Source organism: Tauraco erythrolophus, chromosome 5, assembly GCF_009769465.1.
Source record: "Tauraco erythrolophus isolate bTauEry1 chromosome 5, bTauEry1.pri, whole genome shotgun sequence".
Taxonomy (NCBI): domain Eukaryota; kingdom Metazoa; phylum Chordata; class Aves; order Musophagiformes; family Musophagidae; genus Tauraco; species Tauraco erythrolophus.
This window is the reverse complement of record NC_141469.1, coordinates 14,276,272-14,294,289: the sequence shown is the minus strand read 5'-3', so window position 1 is coordinate 14,294,289 and position 18,018 is coordinate 14,276,272. Positions and strand designations below refer to the sequence as shown.

General features: G+C 41.9%; 1 long non-coding RNA gene across 1 annotated transcript; it reads left to right on the top strand.

Moving 5' to 3' along the window:
- Positions 1 to 1,452: 1,452 nt before the first annotated feature.
- On the top strand, positions 1,453 to 17,750 carry LOC147528684 (uncharacterized). The gene is made up of 3 exons (XR_015222160.1): positions 1,453 to 1,951; positions 14,208 to 14,831; positions 15,796 to 17,750. It is a non-coding gene; the product is annotated as an uncharacterized LOC147528684 (long non-coding RNA).
- The last annotated feature ends 268 nt before the right edge of the window (positions 17,751 to 18,018 follow it).

Below are 18,018 nucleotides of genomic sequence, written 5' to 3'. Positions count from 1 at the left end.
GAGGGAGAGGGGCTAGGGGAAGTTCAGTTGTCTTTGAAACACGCTTTTCTACTGATGTTGTTAGTAGCAGTGTACCAGGTGGCATGCAGTGCATTTTAAAGATGCAGATTCATTTTAAAGAGTTCAGCTGCGGCCATCTATTGATTATATAGCAAATCCAACTTTAGATCTTCTAGATAGGGATTGGAGAGGTTCTGGTCACATGGCACACAGCAGTGATCCAGTGTAAACTCATGCTGCCAGTTCAGATTTGTTTAAAAGCAGTAGGCTCAACAGCTTAATGTTGTACAGATTAAGTATTGCTTATTCTCACAAAAAACAGCACAAAAAGCACTCTGTGGTGTGTACTCTGGCTTATCTGCCAAAAATACCATGGCCTGATCCAGAACAATGTAGTGCTGCTGGGTGATCATGTGCAACCCTGCCGTTATTGGCTGCAGACCTGCAGTGACAAATACCTGCTCTGGAGCTTCTGGCGCAGAGCTCATGCTGTAGGTGTTGCTGTTCAGTCTGCCCGAGCCATGCTTAATGCCACGTAGGGAAGCTGAAGGATCACAAAAACATTTGAGTCCACAGAATCTTCCTTCTTCAGCCATAGCCAGCAGACTTTCGGCTTGGACCTCCGTGGGAAATGGTTCCCACTTGTGCCTTGCTGTTTCTCTAGCTTTCACTACTGCAGCATTTGAAGGCCAGCAGTCACCCAAAGTCGTGAGAATGCCCTTGGCACAATCCTGTTGCTGAGTTTTTCCCCTGCAGCATTTAAGAACACGTAATGAGCAGACTAAAGTTAAGCTGAGATGCTTACACTGTCCATAGGTGCAGTGTAGGGTGCAGAATATCTCAAGACAAGATTGTGAGAAGAGGTAAGATTGCTCAGACATCCCCATTTCTCTTCCCCACGTTACAGAGTTCCCTTTTGGCTCACTGTGTGCTGCTGGGTCTGTTACTAAAAAAAGAACTATAATTTTCCCGCGGTAAATGTCCCCTGACCATATCCTTTGAGGAAAAGAAGTTTTTTTTCTCTGAGAAATTGCCAGCTTGGCTAGGGCTAACCCTCAGAGCAGCTCAGAGGTCTGGGGGAAAGTTTAAAAAAACAACCAAAAAAAAAAGCAGAACAAAACAAAACGCTACAACTTGTTCTGTGTTCAAAATTCCAGTTTGCCTGGGCTAGCGGTCATTATCGGATGTTAGTGACAGGAGTTGTAATCTGAGTGCCATTGCGGAATGAAAATTTAGGCATTGTCCCTTCTCTGCCTGCTCCTCTGTTTAGCAGGCACCAATGTGTTGGGAAGAGATATTTAATTCTGCAGGATGTAGCCACCCTGTTCTGTTAATCTCACAAAACCCATGGTTCAGGCTGTGCATTCTTATCTCTTCGCACATCTGCTTGTAATTTGTTATGAGCGTTCAAACTGACTTGAAGTATTTCCTAAGCATGAATAGCTGTTCAGTTTCTCTCGTGCAGTTCAAATGCAGTGAGGCAGCGTCAGAGCAGGTCTGCTGGGTGAGTCCCACTGACTGTAGAAGAAAGGGAACAACCAAAGCTCAGTATTGGAAAGATGCCTTAGATCCCAGCTGCATATTCAGCTGAGATCTGTCTTACAGAGGCATGTCCTTCTCTTTCTCTAGGCACTCCAAGGAACAGAGGTCTGTCCGATGGCTCTCTGAATACATGACTTGGAGGTCCAGAAAGGATGGCCTTTGAATTTGAAAGCTGCTCTTGCAGTGAGAGAACAATTGCATGAGCAGTGGATATGATTCATCTTGTTTTATTTAAGGTGGACCCGTTTCAAGCTCTTCCCAGCTTTCTTTGCCTTTGCTTTGGATCCATGACAGCCCTGTCCACTGTGAAGCGTGGTGACCTTCTGTGTTGGATCTGCCAATACAAACCACTCCAGAGAATCTGGCTGGGACACAGGTGCCTTGTCTGCCTTGGATCCCTGTAAGACAGGTAAAACCTACATCCCTGGCAAAGCGAAGGAGCTGTTTAACTCTCCCCTGAGCTGTTTGCTGGTGCTTCACCCTTGCTGTGCTCAGTGCTGCAGAGAGCAAGCCTGGAGGACCCAGGTTTCTTCTGGCAATGTCTAAGCCGGAGCGTGTTTCTGGGCTTTGCTTTGCTTCAGCCACTGGATTCCCACTTGTATGTATAAAGGAATCACCTGGTTTGTTTATTGGGCCTGGCCTGCAGTCAACGGGGTGAGTAAAAAGTAGGGTAGAAGTGATTCAACTAAAGAGACCAGAATAAGGAGGGGGCTCATCTGGGATACTCTTTAGTTTCATTTCTCTACTCACTTGCTATTGTGCTTTCTGGGTCAGGGAGGACTCTCAGACAGTCCCCAGGTCTAGATATTCCCTAATGCTCCATCTTATGCGAGGCTGTCACTCTCTTTTAATGATCATATTACTTAGCAACCTCATGGATAGCTCCAGGGAACAATTTGAAGTACATGGATTGTACCATATTAAAGCGTATCTGTGCTATTAAGATGCCTGTCCTGGCTAAAAAACAAAAAAAAAAAAAGGCAAGCATGAGAAAAGTATCGGTCCGAAGGGCTCTACTTAAGCAACTTGTGTCACTGCTGGGTTTGTGTAGCCGATCTCTTTTACTGCTCTCTGCCTCTTGGCCATTTGGAGAATTAAACAATGCGCAGTGGTACACTGCAGAGGTATATTATATATTCCTGCACTGAAACATCACCTTAATGTCAGCCACATTTTAAAATGGAGCCCTCTCTCCAGTTCAACTGGTTTCAAAAAAGAAGGGGGAAAAAAAAAAAAAGGAAAAAATATTAAAATTTCTAATTGCGAGAAAGAAATTCCAAGAAGTGTCAGGGTTGATGCAGCCTTTAAAGGTACCAGATAGAAGAGGAATTAACCATCGCTAATGCCGGAGTCCTCAGGCTGGGTCATGCAGCAGAGGGAATTCTGGAGGTCTTCTCTAGCTGATTGAAAAGACCACAAAAGGTGGTCTTGACCCCAGTGACTTCTGAATTTTGCTCCATGTGTGATGCCTCATTTCATGCGGAATGCTTCAGCAGCACAGCTACACACTGCTCTCTGTGGAACACAGAGGAGTAAATCTACTTGCTAAGCAGAGCCCAATATGCAAAACCTGCCTGGGAACTGGGATGTGCACCCAAGCACTGATCCTCGACTTGCCCTGGCTACGAGTCCCAGGCTGCGCCTCGAGCCTGCAGGCTGCTGTTGGTTGCCCCTTAGACCTTGGCACAAAGCGCACGTGGATGCTTTCCGTGCTGGATGGTAACCTTAGAGCATTGTAGTCATAACCTGTTCTGAAAACGCGGGTGATTGCACTGACCGGGCCCTGGGTGTTCAGCTGTATCTTGCCAGGCACCCGGCTTTTAAGGGCGTGAAGAGAAAACTGCACTTTCCTCTAAAAACCGGCCTGAAATATCCCTTGATAAAGCCTTTGGAAAATTTACATGCAATATTTCGTTGTTTCTTTTGACAGTGAGAGAAAGAGGGATCTTCAGAAATTCTAACTAAACGTGAAAGGTAAAACCGAATGAAAAAGGATGACATGAGAAAGGAGCTTTTCATAACAAAATCCTTTTCCAAATACTACCTATTTGTGGCATTTGGGCTGATTTCATGAAGTACCGTAGTGTTGTGTTTTGATTAGTAGTTAGATTATTGAAAGCAGCAGATTTTTGAGAAATGGTAGATACTGGCACAGGCGTTTTGAAAAGAGGGAAACTCCTTATAATGGATTAATATAGATGTTACCAAATTCACTGCTATAGAGATATGCTTAGAATCCATATTTTCTGAGAATGTCACATCATAAGGTCCTTGTTCTTCCTCAGTATTTACACGTATAGCCTCATATTTTTTCCCTTATCAGCTTTCTCATAGTTACTTTCAGCAATCTCTGTGTGTGGTTATTTGCTATTAAACCTGTATATGTGTTATTTACAGATACCTCCGTATTATTCCCAAGAAGTTTTTCACATTGACTTCTTTATTTGTTGTAGTTTATATTTTTCTTTCATGGGTGGCTATAGGTTTTCCTGAAATGACATTCCAATTTTAACATTGCAATATAACGTCAGCCTTAAAACGTTCATAAGCAAGGAATGTGCTATGATAATTTAAGCCCCAGGAAATGAAGAGAAGGCTATTCTAAATGAAGCGGCTCCTCTGAGGTCAGGCGGGACTCGGCACTGCAAGGGCTTGCTTCCATCACCTTTGCTCGCCCTCAGCAACCCATGATTTCCGAGAGGCTGCACCCTTTCAGATGACTCGAGCTGCTCACACAGTAAAAGACTGTTCGGCAGCAGCAGGGAGAGACAAATCTAAGAGTCTGCTGCCTAGAAGCTTTCTGAAAAGATTAATTACTCTATGAAAGAGCCCAGTAATGAGAAAAGATGTTGCTTTTGTTGGGCCGTTGGGTCCCGAATGGTCGTTCCCATTTTCCAGGGCTAATCTCTAAAGTAAATGGTTTTCTTTTTGTTGACTGTCAGCGGTGTGTCACTGTGCAGTGACCTGGATGTGCAAGTGCTGCGGACTAGAGATCTTGTGGCCTCTGCCAAATCTGTACAGGGCATGTCTCCTGCTCCCAAATGCCCCCCACCATCCTTTGCTTTCACTCTGAAAGGAAAGAGACGGGCTCTGAGCGGGCTGAGATGGAGTGATTTGTCACTGCTTGTTGAGAAGTGGCCTTGGCTGCCTGATGGCCAAGTCCCTTCTTACTGGCCTTTCTTTTTTCACTTCTGAACCTCTTTTTCATTTCAGCAATGATGCTTTGCTCCACAACTCCCCCTGCCTTTTTTTTGCCTTTTTCTATTCTCTGCCCAACTCCTCCTTTCTTTACAGGATATGACTTTACATGGGTGTGCAATTGTAAAATTGTTAATTCTAAAATCTACTTCCAATAGACACCTGCAGACCTTGCCATTTGCCCAATTTGTTCCTCCATGATTTTAGTGTTGCATGTTCTACTGTCAGTCCCTGACTAATTAGGGTGATCATGACACCAAAGCAGCATACACATACTCTTCCTAATATTTATTTCTTTAGTTGCATGTGTTTATTTCCTTTCTTAAGAGAAATGAGAGCACCTTCCAAGGCATCATTTCTTTGAAAATTACTGATGTCAATGAATGATACATGAGTAGTGATTTGTTGTACATCTGCATTGAGTCTTCCACAAGTAATGATGAGAATGCTTAAATTAAAAATCTTGAATTTTATTAGAAAGCTTGCCTGTTCACGTGAGAACTTTCGCCTGGTGGTGACAAATTTGCCTATATATCTACAGCCAGCCCTTAATATGTGCCCCAAAAGGCCGAGAAGACTGCAAAGGGAGGAACCAAGGCTACCCAAAAATCCAGTCCTCCCTATCCCACAAAAGTCATTCTTCATTCCTTCTGTCGCGCTCTACAGCACGACCAGCTCCCTCAGTCACAAGATTGGTGACTGCAGTTCGGCTCTGCAAAGGAGATCAGGTGCACAGACCCTATTCTGTGTACAGGTACACAGCTATCTGTTTCCCAAGTCGTTTCCCCGTGACAGTTCTTGATGAATCAAAATGCACAATGAGGAGATTCTCACTGTGATGAGCCCTGCAGCACTTCAGTAGTGCCTTCACAGCTGATGACTGGAGGCAGTCGGAGGGAACCAAACCTTAGGCATATCAGCCTAATAAAGTGGATTGAAATGCAGTACTGTCGCTTTTTGTCCCTGTTCCTTTTAGGGACTCGATTCCTTTATCATAGAATAATCCAAAAGGGTATTGGTGGGTGACTGCTCGCAGAGCGCTTTCTAACCTGAGGTATCACAGTGGTCTGTTCACCACTTCCCTGAGGCAGCTGGCCAGGATGCATATCACTTTATCTCAGCTGAAAGAAAAAGCCAGGGATGTTTTCAAAACTAAATACAGGCTCAGCACTCTGAGGCACATGAGGAAGCTGGCTGTCAGCTACGTATGTCCCAGGCTTTACATGAGCTGACATCTTGAGCGCACATCTCTGAAAAGCTTAACCTCCCATCTTGTAATGGAATGTTTCTAAACCAGTCATATACTGCTGTAGGAAACAAAGCTCAGCCCTCACCTCGCAGATCTTGTCACCTGAGTACGTGATCAGAAAATGAGCAGATGCAAAACCAAAGGTAGCATCCAGCTGAGCTTGAGATTTTGGAATAAGTATAAAGGGAGTAACAACAGTGTAGGGGTAATGAGTCACTGTCAAGTGCTGTGGACATGGGCAGATGTCAGTAAGGCTTAAGAAAAGATTTGAAGTGACTTTGTAGATTTTCTTCAGAGGAAGTTTTTCACTTGCTAAAAGAAGGTGATAGAAAAGGAAGAGGCAATGTTGGAGAGCACCAGCAGCTGGAGAGCCACCTCTTATCTCCTTGGTCAGCTGCAAGCAAGTACTCACCAGTGTGTGTTTCAAGAGAAGTGGGTAATAGCAAGGTACAGAGCTTGTTTGATGCATTAGGAGAAGAAAGTAGCAGATGAGGGATTCAGAGTGGGTGAAAATATAAAAGAGATAAGTCAGTGAGATAATTTTTACTGTAATGTGTTAAACGGCTTTTGCAAGGAGAAAAAGCAGATTTGTTGAAACCAGGAAGAGGAAGCTTCAGTTGTGAACATGTGAGACAATGTGAATCGGAGCTTTAGCAAAGAAAAAGGGGCTGAATTTTTGAGGTAGTGTGCAGGAAGAATGAACAAGATTTGTGTCGAACAGGTTGCCTCTTCTCTTGCCAGCTGTGCCTGTTAGAGAGCACTGCTTTTTGCCATTCACAGGTTACTCCTCTTGCAGAATTACTGAACATTTCCATGCCTGACGTTATTTAGAAATGGTAACAATTAAGCTAATCTAATTATTTTCGTTCCCTGTATTTTGGTTCCTCTTATTGTTCGAATTAGTTCCTCTGCTAGAATCTGCAAGCTTTTGCAACTTGTGTTTCACTCATTATTCCCAATGTGACCATTATACCAGCATAAAAGTCCTCCCAGCTTCCACGGTATTTTTCTATAGTTCTGTCTTAGGCTATATAAGCTGAAATCCTGTGAGAAGATTTTCGTTCAAGAACCTAAAACTTTAATACTACCCAAACTGTGTTCCTCAATTATTATCCTCTTGTTTATTTTGCTACTAAAAGCAAAAGCTGACACAACTGTTGGGCTTTTTTTAATCAACCCTGATCTAGATCCCACTGATGTTAATAGAAATACTTCTTATCATGTCAGTGAGCCTGATTTGAGTTAAAGCTTTAACAGTATCAAGCTTACTTCAAGAATCCTAAACATATGTGTAATATGAGCAAAGACCAATGCTTGTTGTGAACCATAATGATAATTTTGATAATTCATACTTTTTTAAAAACTGAAATAAAAATAAAAATCAGGATTTGTTATGTGCCTCCAGCTAATATCCAAGTTTGCTGGAAAAAAAGGTTCTCTCTGGAATCACGAAATGTTGCTTAAACTCTCAACTATGGAATCCCTCTTTTGCCATACTATACAGAAGAGATGTTTTCCAGTACAGCAGATGTTACTGAGGATTTCTCAAGTGTAGTTTTTACAATCTCAATTTAACATAAACTGTAGTTGTGTTGGATTCATCCTTTTTATATGTAACCTACAAGGAAAGGAGTAACCCCTCAGGTTTGAAAGCACAAGGGAGGTAGTAGGATGTGCCATGCCAGAGGAGATGATTAGCTAGAGGAACTGTAAGCACCTCAAGCCAGCTGTCTCTCATGGAGGGCATCGGTGCTGAGAGAAGTCAACACTTCCCAAGTTGTCACAGAACAACAAGAAAGATATGATGCTTTTGTTTGGTTTAGCGGTTTGTTTCCTTTGCAAGATGAGAACAGGAGTCAACTTTAGGCCAGGAATGAACAAAAAGGAATATTTTGTATTGCGTTTCATTCTCAGACAGAAAGGAGATTCTTCACATTGTGCTGATGTTTTCGTTAGTGAAAAGTATAGACGTGGAAACCCAGAGACTACAAGGGTTAAGGAAGGTGCAACATAGTACAGGGCAGCCTTGCTCCTCTTCTTGCTGCAGGGTCTGAGATTGAGGATCCAAATTATGATATTGGGACACTATTCATAAAAACACTCAATAGGACTGACACCTGGGGCTGTGGAAGTGAAGGTAACATATTAAGGGCATGCCTTCAAGCTATGGTCTGCGGTATTTCTTTTGTCTTCGTGAGACAATACAAGTCTGGGGAAGATGAGTAAAGCTGAGACTGTGATTCTGCAGTCGCTCTGTACTGACACAAGCACAGGCTGCTGCCAAAGAGGCAGAGCCACGTGTTTTGACAATAGTCTGCCCTTACATTTTCTCAGGGTAACCAGGGAGTTACAGCTTCGGTTAATTCAGGCTTACTTGTTGACAGAAAACAGGATATTACTCTGGTTTACATGTAAAAAGAAGCAAAACCCACAAAGGTAACATTTTACAACTCCTGAAGTACATTAGGTAAGATTTATCTCCTAGATCCAACTCTTTCAAAAGCACTAAGGTGTTTGAGGCAATCTTACCTTACCTACTACACTCAATTTTTACACAAATTTGGTAGTGAACATGAGCCATCATAAGAGCAAAAAAGGGGGAGGAAAAACAATGCCAGCAGGTTCAATTAGCCGTGGGAGCCTCTCACTAACAGGCACTATTCTCTCTGTGCCCACGAGAAGAGCAGTTTGTCAGTCTCCTGAGAGGGTGTGTTGGAGTGCACCAGGTGCCTGGACATACTGGTGGCACCTCTGTCCCTGCTCCAGTCTGGCAGCAGGAGCCAGCTGTGTGGTGAGCTCCAGCCTTTCTCACTTTTTTGGTACCGACGCTCTGTCCACAGGAAACAGGGATGGGGAACCTCAGCTCCGTTCACTGCTGCTGGTTCCAAAGGTGCTGTCCTGTCACTGCACCAACTCAAAAGGTCACGTCTTCGTGGGCACGGCACCACCAGCTCAAACAGATGCACAGACTTCCAGAGAGGTACAGAAATGAATTATTCTATGATTAGCAGAAGAGAAGTACAAATCCGGAGAAACCAGCCAAAAGCACTCCAGCTTACTTGTATGTATTCCCCTGCATGAGTTTTTCGTCCATTTGTAGGGTGTTCAGTAAATTTAAGTCAAGCTGAAGAAAATATTTGTTCTCTTGATCCCTGCATCTATTCTTTCTTGAAAGGCAGCCTCTTTCTCCAAACAGTTTCCTTCTTCCCTGCTAATGATCCACACACCCCCACACCAACCCTTTCTTTTTTCCTGATGGTGTCTGGTCCTCTTTGACGTTATCCCCTTGACAGCTTCTTTAGGCAAATGCCTGGAGTGCTGCTTCCAGCAGATGTGCTCTTTTGGTAACAGCCTCTCAATGTGCAAACCACTCAGACAGTGTAAAGGACAGCTGAAGGCATACACACTATTGATGGCTATCCAAAACACACCCAATCTGTTATTGGTTTGGGCTCTTTTTTGTTACCCCTCCTCCTGCCATTCCATTGTATACACATCCGTATTTATCCGTGTTAGATACTTTTCTTTCTTACCTGCCCAACACACTGGTAGGAGTGCGTGTAGGCGGAAGGCAGCACTATCAGTGATGGAAGCCCATGCACTAAGTGGACTTGAGAAAGGAGAACGGGTAAAACAGAACTGAAACAAGCACGAGACTAGTTCTGAGTAAAAGGCTGAAAGAGGGAGAGCCTGGAGGGTGTTTAATTCTGCGGGGCGATATCTATCCTAAGACAAAACCTTTCTAGTGCTTCTCTTTTCCCGAGAGTGGGACAGAGCTTGAAATAGTGGAATGGTGTCGTTAGGCACAACACTGTAAACATAAGCTAAATGGGTCACCCCAAAGGAGTTTAGGTCGCTGGCTTTGAAGTTTGCAGATGCAGCATGTGAGAGAACTGTAGGCTCTCAGGTGTTCCCTGTTTGTGGCGGCTGACTTGGTGAGGTTTCAAACAAATGGGAATGCATCAATGTTCTGTCTCTTCAGCTCTACTTCACTACACAAAGCGACTGCGCTTTTCCTACCTACAAAGGAGCATAATATGTTTGTGTCCCCCTTAAAAATTTTCTTTTGTGGTGGTGCCTGAAAAAGCACTGATGGCAAGGCACGTACCACGGACCTGCCTACCATACTGATCTCTGCTGTCTCTTGTTCTCACCATCTGTTGATTTGTGCTTTACGGAAAGCGCGAAGCAGAGATTTTCTGTGTATAAAACCCAGCAGGCCACAGCTTTGGTCTGTGACCAGCTTTTATTATCAAACTCATTAATAATAACACGGAGTTCCTTTTTGTGGAATACTGTCCCTGGGGGAGAGGTGCACAAATGGCATTCCTTTTGTCTTCCTGACTACCTACTTTCATGAAACATCCTGGAAGATAACATACAAAAGGCTTTTCCTTCTCTGTCAAGTTGAATTGCAGCTGGCCAGAGGTTCAGAATGATGAAGGTGGGAACTGAGAAATACCAGAACAATGGCTTAAGTTTTACTTTCACATCTGCTAAGCTAAAAATGGGCTGCTTTATTTTCAGTTAAGGAAAAACGAAACTGGGATGATACCATAGCAAGCAGTGTGCAGAGCTAGTGTAAAACAGGACACAAAGCAAAAGTAAGACTGCTTTACCAAGCTGTAGCTTTAATGCTGTCCTGGGGTTTGGGACTCGTTTGGTTTCATTTGGTTTGGTTTCGGTTTTTTGTGTCGGGGCTTTTTTTTTTTTTTTGAAGTGCCACGAGCATGACCGTTTGGAGATTTTTTTTGTTCCTAGGGTTTAGGCACCTCTTCAGCTTTGCTGCACAGTGTAATGCATTGCCACTAATGCATCTTTTCTGCTGACAGAGAACAATACAGAAAAACAAGCATGCATATATGAAGCCCACTCTTCTCTAAGTGTGAATTCAAGCCATTTTTCCTTTGCTTCATGTTAGGTCAGATTCCTATTTCTGGAGTTCTTGCGCTTCATATAAAATCTTAAAGTATCCATAGCCAAATCTGTGAGGCGGATACCCCAAATCACAGTCCTTATGAAAACCTGCTGCAGCCCCTACCAAGTCATTGTCTTGCAACTGAGCTCTCTTGGGAGAAAAATCTGGAGGAAGTGAAATGAGATCTCACTATCTCCACTTTTTTCCCAGCTTCCCAGAAATAGTTCTATTGGAAGCCAATGATCTCAGCAATTTAAAACCTGATTTTAGAGGCTGTTGAAAAATTTGCTTTGCTTCATAAGAATGTGCTTCAGGTTCCTCGTGCAGAGATAGCAGAAAAAAGTCACGCTGCCTCGTAGTCTGCAATGCTGATTGAGCAAATACTGAGGAGACAGGCCAGCGTTTTGTCATTCCCAGCAGGTTAACTGGCAGTGGGATAACCGATCAAGTAAATAAATAATAATAGTATTTTTTTATCTTTGTTAGATAGGTTTGGATTTGGTAGGGATTAAATAGGAAACGTCTGAGCGTAGTCTTTCCTTAGGCGCATGGCAGCCACTGATACTCACCTTCCGTGCCCTGGGTGAGTCATCACTACTGCGGTGCTTCTATCGACAGAGCAGCTGCATCTCTTGTGCTTCTACAGCAGTTGCAGGGCACACAACAACAGCAGACAGCAGCACCGTGGTGTAAATGTGTCCGAAATCATACTTCAATTACTTATAAAACTTATTCTATAAAAGAGGGGAAAACAATTCACTGTTGCTTTCCTTAAGCAGATCACATTTCAGTAATAATCCCGAAAGTTCCTTTACCGTTGTTTTAAAGAATGCAGGAAAGTCCTGGATAGTCACTAAATCAGCCATCCACTGGTAGAAGGAGCTTGTTACTGCAGATTCAATGCTCTAATTAAAAAGTCTCAAGCTATTAGAATTTTCCATTATGAAAACAGAATGTCTGTTTGCCTCACAATTATGATGTTGTCTTGACTCCATATATCACAGACATATATGGAAATTAACCTGGGGAAGGGAATTTAGAATGTGTTCTTTTGAGAAGGTGGGGGAAAAAAAGAGCACTGACCCTTTAAAAGTCCTAAAATTTGTTTCCAGTGCTTTTATATTGCATCCCAATACCAATCTTATTTTTTTCCCCATCAGAAAAAAAAATGCATCTGGATTTTTTTTATCTTCCTTACGATGTGCAATCTTGTAGGAGCTTAAAATCTCTATTCACACTGCAAATTCTTCCAATTTTCTGGGTGCAGGGCTTTATACCATTGCCTGTATTTTCTCTGAGCAACGTATTCCAGATCGGTTTCCATTTCAAAAGAACCTCTTCCATCTGAAAGCATTGTTTCTTTTGTTCCTTCTAAATATTTCTTGGAGGTCATATTTCCAAATTATGTAGGTAAATCTCCACAAAAAAAAAGTAGATCCTATCAGGAATCAAAGTCGTGGAAATGGTTTCCTCTGCTAAGTGGTATGTGGGCATGTTGCTAACGGCAAGAAGGTAATACAGTCCCAAGTACTTGGGAAGTCCTGTTGAGAAGAATGGCAGGACTGAAGAAAAGAGAAGCCATTTGATGATTGTGTTTTCAGCTGCAATCCACAGTACAAAATTCTCTTGCTGCGTATCTTCTTTTCAAGGTCTACTATAGATAGATAGATCGAGTATGTGCGTGTATACATATATATAAAATTGGGAGGTATTGGGCTAGGCAGTGATTGGTACATGGTGACTTGGCAATGATGAGTATTGAGATGCAGTCAATGAGCATGTAAGAAGGTATTTTCACTCCTTTGTGAGCAAATCTCCCTCTCTTAATTACAGAGAGAGGGTCTTTTGTAAAGAGGAATAGAAACCAGCCAGGTTAGACTCCTCTTCTGAATTGCCTTTCAGAGAAGCCCTTTTCTCCCTCCTGAGAGCCCAGCCCCCTGATTTTGACAGCACGATTAAGTCTCCAGAATTGGAATACTCCAGGATAAACATCTGCATAAACAGACACTTAACGTGTGTAAGCCTGCGCGCATTGAAACTAATTCTGCAAATAGACTCTCCTGGAGCAGAAGTTGCTTTTTGTAAAGCTTATTTCAGACTTCACAGTTCGCTTCACCTGAAACCACCTTTTTCACATCTTCTGTGTGGTTGTTATTCACAGGGGACTGTTACAGAACTAGGCTATATCTGAATGGCAGAACTTGGGCATGGTCCCGTGCTCACAGACTGAAGTGCACATCCAGTCATATCCCAACTTCTATCCACCTAGAGAAAGACAATTTACAGTTTAGCTTCTGATGCAGGATTTTTTGGCAAGTTTATGATTTGAGAACAAATTTGCTAATGTTTTTAGTCTGAAATAACTTGATCTACGTTCGTATCTTCTCAAAGGAAACAGTAAATATCTTTGTCCTTAAATGTGAAGATACTACACAGTTACTTTTTCCCTGCATTGATTTCTTTTTCTATTTTTTTTTTTTCTTAAACATATGCCATTTCTTTTTTTATCCTATCTGAATTTTCTGTTTGGAAGAAAGACTCTGGACTTGCCTGCCACTGAGTTCTCATGGAGCTTATTATCTCCAATGAGATGAGCAGTGACTTGGAATAATTAAACTTCCTTCCTGCTGGCGAGTGGGAAATCTTTATGCCCCATTCCTTTTGATTTGACCTTTGACTAAGCACATTTCTCTTTGCTATGTGGAAGATATTTCATCCTCTGGATGCAGTGTGTTGCTTTATCCTGAATAAGACAATGATTTCTACAGCATTGTTTTCAAAACTAGGTTTGCAAGAAAGAACATGTAACCTTTTATATTGTTGAACGAATAAAGAATTTTGCCTGTGCAAAACCTTGTTAGACGGCAATAAAATCTGATTTTTCTGCCTGTGTGAATTAATTTCCATAATGGAATTTCATTATTAATACTTTTAAATGAAGTCGTGTTGCTTTGTTTATACATTGTATAGTGTTTAATCACATAAGGATCTGAATCAGAGCTTTCCAGTGTAACTCATCATGCTCCTGGGAGGCTTCACAGAGACTCAGGAGTTAATTCATGCTGAAATGAAGAGGAATAACGCTTCTGCTGTGAATTTTTCCTTTGTTGTCGGTAAACATCAGTAAACAACCAAGACCTTTAAAAAAAAAAAAAGGAGGCAAAAACCCAAAGTGAAAAATAAGGCTGCCTGTCAACATGAAACGTAGCTTAGTTACAGTATGACGTGAGTTTAACTTAGTGGTAGCCAGTGGGGTAAGTGGCATTTTCCTACAGCAATTTTTCCTTCTTTTATTTTTAGGTTGAATGCTTGTGAATATGGACACCCTATAGACCTAAATGTGTGAGAAACGCTGTGTGGGAACCAACAGCACATACTTCTTCACACCGTTCTCATGACGTTGTCCAGCTGGGTTTGGTCAGAAGGAAAAACAAGGGGAATGTCATTCCTCAGCCTGCTGGAGACCTGTCTCTGGGGACTGCTGGTTCTTTTTCCCTGCTCTGGTTTGGCAACTAGTTTTATGTAGTAAAAGCAGTCTTTGTATGCTGTCTCCTCATCTCTTACCAAGAAAGTTATTCCCCTTCTTTAATTTCTCACTCTGACCCTATTTTCTTTTTCTTGTTTTTCAGTGGAGAAACTTGCCTGCCAGGGATAAGAGGAGAAAATGTGTGCTTCAGTCCCTGTGTAGCAGAGAAGGGAGGATTAAACAAGGGTCTCCCTCATTCTGAGGGCATCAACTGACCCAGCACTGATGGCAACATCACAGTGCTTGTGATTCTCCAGCTCCAGCCAAAATAGACTTGTTTGCTGCTCAGTTTGTGAAAAAAAGATACTGGCACCTTTCCTTTCTGGAGAATGGATGATGCCTGAAAATCCATGAGGAAAATCCTACATCTCCATGCCAGCTTTGCCTTCTGATGCCTGGTAAGCATTTTCCTGGGGAGCACGGGGTACCCCACGCACCTCAGAGGCAGCTTATACAAAACAAAGCTCCCTCTGTCCTATCCAGGCTCTACTTCCAGTACCGCTGACAAGAGTGCACCTTTCAGGGAAGGGTCACCTCCTTGTCGGGTGGGAGTCTAAAGGCTGTGAAGCCAAGCACTTCAAGATGAGCCTCTGGTCCCCTCACTGCTTACCCAGCACAACCCAAATAGACCTCTGGGGGCATCTGTGGCATCAGGCTGTGGCAGCAGGTCTGCTATCAGTCCGTTGTACAGAGCAGGTGAGCTGCTCTGCACTCAGCCCCTGCTCGTGTGATAAGATCTCATTCGAGTTGGGAGCAGTAAAATCCATCGTCAGCAGTTATACCACTTTTTCTTTGCCTTTCTGTGCGGGTGGCTTCACTGAGCACCATGCAGCTGAAAATTTACAAGGCTGGCAGGGTCTAGCTTTCACTCACTGTGATATCACTGTTAGACCACGATGATAAACGAGACGTTTTATCTTGGGGAAGCAGATAAAGGAGATAAAGCAGATAAACCCCAGCAAAAACTTTTGCAAGCAGACTTTGTTACCAATTTCTTTCTCCATTACTGTATGCCAAGCTGAATGCCTCCCTGCTCGTGTCCTCAAACTTCTTGGAAGGATCTAGAGAAAGACTATGCACACCTCTATCCCCAGTGTAGATCTGAGAATAGGCAAGAAAACAATCAAAGATGGAGCTATGAAAGTTCTGCCTTAATGAAATATGGTATTATCTTCTCAGAATTATTTAATCGGAGGCTGTTTTTTTTTTTTTTTAAAAAAAAGCAGTTTTCATTTTGCTTAAAGTCAATCTTAAATAAGCTTAAGATTTCAGCCTTAAATGATCCTAAATATTTCTGTGCGTGTTTTCTTACAGAACTGCACGGAAATTTTGTCATATAACCTCATTTTGTTGTTTTTCTAGGTAACAAGACAAAGCATCAGGTCAGTGAAAATATTTTGTGGTCGTTGCTGTTACACTGTTCACAAAGGCAAAAGGCAGCTTGGTAAACAAGATGGGTTAGGGCGTTTCATTGGTTGGTTCATGTATAAATTTTCTTGTATTTAAATGATTCCAGCTAGCATACTACTTCATTGCTTACAAAATAAATCCTAACTGCCTTCCAAAGTGCGGTTGGTGTGGGAGACAGTTATTATTCCAATGCACTTGGCTCAAATGTCATTTTTGCACTGCCAGGAAATTTGTAAGTCTTTTATTACTCCTGACCTTCCAAAGACAACATGGGAAGATGACAAACAATGAATACAGCATCTCCCAGATATCAAAGATAATTCCTTAAAATTTGAGCCAAGGCCTGCTTTCCAGTGAACAGTAGGACCGAGATAAGCAGAAATGCAGAATTTCGAAGAATTTTCATGAGGCTCATGCTGCCCCAAATGCTGCTTTTTTTGTTGTTTTTCTCTAATCTTTGTGCCACAGAGCACTTTGGAATCGGAGTTTCGAAATCGTTAAATCATAAAACAAATGCTGCTAACTATAGAGAGATTTGTGAACTATTAAGTCCGGATGGACTGCAAGAGCCTTTTAACTGAAGAAAGCATAGACATTGGAACATCCATTGATGACACAGGCAAGCTATGGACGATGCAAGAGGACGTGCTACGCCACTGACCTGTTTGAGCTGCTGCTAAACTTCAAGACTCATTCGCTGAAATATCTGAGCTGGATCTTCAAAACTTTCTGGTTTTGGTGAAGTCCAGCATGTTTTCTCTCCGTTTTTGACTTTCATCGCTATAGCGATTAGAAAAATGCATTACTGAATCTAGAGGAATCTCAAGAAAAGCAACATATGATCCCGAATTTTCACCATTTCTCAAAACTAGATTTAATCTTGAAGCTTCAGGATTGAAATTTGCCTTTCTGAGCGATATCTAAACACCTTAAAAATACCAAATGCAGTAATAATATTGAAAGATTGTAAAAGGGAGGAAAGTAAAGGTGAAGCAGTATCACTAAGACAGTTCTCCCCTCACAGAAGTTCCTGTACAATTTTCGGGAAACTGCTGACATGTACAGCTGAAAAGGTATTTAGCCAGTTTCTATCTGATATGTTCCTTCTGTCAGGACAGATTTTATCATTTATTATTTTTAAGTATTGACAATACTGAACTGTATATGAGAGGAGTGGGCATAATTCATAACTATGTGAGCTTAAAAAACAAGTGGAAGATCCAACAGTCAATAATGTACATATGTAACATTGACTTGAAGGAACATTTTTGTATACAAATAAAGTTCCTCACTTTCTAAAAATGTGCTTCAAAGCATATTAAAAGGAATGACTTCGAAATTGAAGCTGACTCTTAGGCAATAGACCTGAGGTAAAGTTAGCTAGTGGTATATCAGCACAAGATACTAAAAGAACCTGGTAAATAGGACAGTGATGAATAATAGAATTCTGAGGAAAGTTAAGGATGAAATGTCCAACTTGCTAACCTTCCTCCCTCAAAAAAAAAAGAAACAAAAACCCAAAAAAAACCCATCTTTTTATTTGCAATCCTGATACAGCTAGCTATTATTTACAAAAGGATTTTAGATGTTCTTTTTGTTGTGCTTTGCGTGGTTTTGCCTTGCTTCAATATAAAAGAAGTTAGATAAAATTATAATTAAATTTAGTCGTAAATAATGTAGTCCTGAGCTAGGACTCATTTTAATGGAAAATAAAAGGGAGTTCAAAAGATCAGGAGTTAAAAATGTAAGAGAAAATAACTTTATGAGGAACACAAAGCGCGTAATTGACCTCTGACAGATTTTCGGTATTCAAAAAGATATGGATTATCTTAATTTACTAAACACTTAAAAGGGGTATAAATTGTTGTGCTTCAGAGTTAAGCCCAATTTGTAATGAACGGAACAAAGAAAAGAAACTTTCAGTGTATATAACTGTCATTTCTTCATTGCCCGTAAGGTAATTTCTTGGGATTTTTCTCCAGTACTCGCTTCTGTCAGGAGCAGATTGCTGGGCTGATTCTGACTGGTAAGTCAAGTTGCACTTCTCCTGTGCAAGTAACTGCAAAGTGAAGTAGATACGGTGCAAAACCAGAAAAGATGGGACAAGGAAACAGGAGTATTTCTCCCTTCAAGAAACTTGTTACAGCACCAGCATGTCTTTTAGGAAATCTTTGT